At 39.3% G+C, this 3,469-nt stretch overlaps 1 non-coding gene across 1 annotated transcript; it reads right to left on the bottom strand.

Annotated features, from left to right (window-relative positions):
• Positions 1–2,906: 2,906 nt before the first annotated feature.
• Positions 2,907–2,978, bottom strand: Trnag-ucc (transfer RNA glycine (anticodon UCC)). The gene has a single exon. It is a non-coding gene; the product is annotated as a tRNA-Gly (tRNA).
• Positions 2,979–3,469: the final 491 nt, after the last annotated feature.

The raw sequence follows: 3,469 nt of genomic DNA, 5'->3' as shown, positions 1-3,469 counted from the left end.
AAAGAGGGTTCCTTATACACGTTAAAATACGGTGTGTGTATACACACACACACACACACAAATATATATATATATGTAACGCGAGTATGCATGTAACACACATCGACAAATCGACAAAAAATAGTAAATTAAAAATTTGCTGAGTTCAACAAAACCTTCGAACCACTGTTTAGTCGAATGTCAAACTTTACATAGTTTACTATCTTGAAATTGGCAGGCTCCATTACGTGAAGCGTCGGTGGTGTAACGGTTAGCATGGTTGCCTTCCAAGAAGTCGATCCGGGTTCGACTCCCGGCCGACGCATCCTTAATTTTTTTTTTTTAACTGAGTGATAACTACTATCATGTAGTTAAGAGTTTGATCCTATCACACAAGGGTCTTTCATCATAAACACAGGTTGAAGGAGGGCTTGTGAGTGAAACTGTTGCACTGAAACTGTTGAGAAGTTTATCGCATGGATTGTATACGTAATTCAAAAGGTGTATGTTTATGGAATACTCAGCCACTTACAATGTGATTCAATGAATACACCATTCTTTTTTCGAACAACTGGAACATTTTTTTACTGACAGCAGTGAACTCTCGTACTGTCTAGTTACGGAGTGCGTGTTCAATCGCGTTGTGCAATATACAACCAAACGCGGCGAATTCTAAATGTTCGCCTGAGCCATTTTTTGTTAATAAATAGCAGGATGTTTTTCATTTTCACCAGTGAGGTGAGAAAGAGAGAGAGCAAGAGGGCGGAGAGTTTGTTTTCAGGAAGCTACGTTACATTATTTTCTTTCCTGTTGAAGCTGCTGTTGGCACTCCGTCGTCTACGACTATGAGGGTTCCAGTTGATCCGATCAACGGAACAGCCTGCTCGTGAAATTAACGTGCAAGTGGCTGAGCTCTCCACAGACACGTGTACCCTTAACGTAGTTCTCGGGGATATTCAGCGTGACACAGTGTGACAAGGCTGGCCCTTTGAATTACAGGTACAACAGAAACAGGAAGTAAGAGTGAGAGAAAGTTGTGGTGGAAGAGTACAGCAGGGTTCGCCACCATCGCCTGCCGGAGCCTCGTGGAGCTTTAGGTGTTTTCGCTCAATAAACACTCACAAGGCCGGTCTGGGAATCGAAACGGCGATCCTATGACCGCGGGTCCGCTGCCCTAACCACTGGGCCATTGCGTCTCCACTCCTGTTGAAGCATATGTAACCAAATTCGACTGAATTGAAAAGCCAACTTTGAATGCTTTTCCACAGCCCACAATCTTTGTGAGGTATTAATTTGGTTCGTTGTATAATTTTATTTAGCCGAAGAATAAAGTGTCACTGTCAAATGAAAGCTCGTTTTTGGTATTATTTCCATCGTTTTATGTGCAACTCATGAGAAGCAAGAATTTGTATTGAGAGGGCCAGAAACACAACCTTCCAGTTAAAAACTTCTCGATAATTTCAGTGCAAACGATTTCACTCACAAGCCTTCCTTCAACCCGAGGTTATGATGAAAGGCCATTGTCTAAGGTGCCGTATGACAGGATCAAACTTGTAAAATAAATTTCTTTATCATTCAGTTGATAAAAAAGAAAAGTAAATTGATGCATCGAACCCGGATCGACTGCTTCGAAGCAACCATGCTAACCTTTACACCACCGACGCCTCACGTGATCCTGGCCTACACATTTCATGTAACGAGTTTAATTTAGCCTAAAATATATTGCAAATATATTCGTTCAAAATATACTCGCCACTGTTAGCAATAGTATTTTCACACTAGTTTGCCGATTCTTTGAACCAAAACATCAGGTTCTTTAGAAGAGAAAATCGTTTAAAGTGCCCTTTCATCGTCCCTGCTTCTGAATGCTTTCCCGCAGCTACAGGGTTCAGATGATCTGAATAAGTAAATAAACTGGTGGTTATAGGTGTGGTTAGTAGGGCGAGTGAGATAGAGCTTCTCAGTCTAATGAATTAATCTTTTCTTTGGTTGTCTTGTTGAATGCACGGCTTTATTATCAGGGGACAGCTCATGAGGTGTCCACTACCCTTCTTTATACACTTTCACACTCAGCTTGAGAGAATCTTGCACAGTGTACCAAGGTTTATCAAGCCTCCGGAATAAATCCCCGGTTCTTTGATGCGGAAATTGATAGACAGAATCTGTGAAAGCCCATCAATAGACGTCAGTGATTGGTTGAAATTACTGAAATACGACAATTTTAACACGAAATAACTTTTAAAATATAAACTTTTCTCAATAACACTAAGAGTAAAAGATGTTTTATATGACACATTCTACCAGTGTCCCAAGTTTGAAAGTGTTTCGTTAAGAAAACAAGTGGTGTCCGCCAAATCAGAAAGATCCAGCGCATCTACACACACACACACACACACACACACACGTACGTACTTATGTATGTGTGTATGTATGTATGTATGTATGTATGTATGTATGTATGTATGTATGTATGTATGTGCACGCGTGATTGTTTCCATCACCGCTTGACAAATGGTGCTGGTTAGTTTATGACCCCGTACTTAGCGGTTTGGCGAGAGTAACCGATAGAATAAGCACCAGATTAAAAAATATGTACTGGGGTCGATTTGTTCAACTAAACTGAATGAAGTAAAAGATGGTTCGAGTCGTTCGAAAAACGGAATGGTCTACTCACTGACTTAAATTGTAAATGGCCGAGTATTCCATAAACATGCATCTTTTGAATTACATGCTCAATCCATGTGACAAATTTCTCAATAGTTTTAATGAAACCAATTTTACTTATGAGCCCTGCTTCGACCCGAGTTCATGATAAGACCTTTGTCCAAGGTTCCGTGCGAAAGGATCAAACCCGTGACTACATGATTGTGAAATAAACTTAATCATTCAATTAATAAAAAAAGAAACGAAAAAAAAAAACGAAGGGATGCGTCGGCCGGGAGTCGAACCCGGATCGACTGCTTGGAAGGCAACCATGCTAACCGTTACACCACCGACGCTTCACTTGAAATTGGATTACAATTTAAAGATACTGAACTATGTAAAGTTTGCGTCACTCACCTAAACAGCTGCTTGAAATTTTGGTGAACTCAGCAAATTTTTTCTTTACATCTTTTTGTCTCTGTGTTGTATAGATAACTTATATACTGCTGTATACGTCCGTAATTAGTGTTTGTTTATTATACGTGCGTTTTTATTGTATGTGTGTGTCTTAATGAATATGTGTATGTGCGTGTGTAAGTGTGTTTGTGTGTGTATAGAACAGAAAACCCTGCTTTTTCGTATAAAACACAGGCGCACACAAGTATCCATCCATCCATCCCTATATATATATATATATATATATATATATATATATATATATATATATATATATATATATAGTCTGTCTGTCTGCTTCTCTCTCTCTCTCTCTCTCTCTCTCTCTCTCTCTTTCTTTCTCTGTGTCTGTGTGTGTATGTATATATACATACATACATATACATACATA

Source organism: Octopus bimaculoides, chromosome 3 (genome assembly GCF_046866305.1).
Source record: "Octopus bimaculoides isolate indiv1 chromosome 3, ASM4686630v1, whole genome shotgun sequence".
In the NCBI taxonomy this organism is placed as follows: domain Eukaryota; kingdom Metazoa; phylum Mollusca; class Cephalopoda; order Octopoda; family Octopodidae; genus Octopus; species Octopus bimaculoides.
The sequence above is the reverse complement of the archived record's forward strand: the minus strand, read 5'-3'. Positions and strand labels throughout refer to the sequence as shown.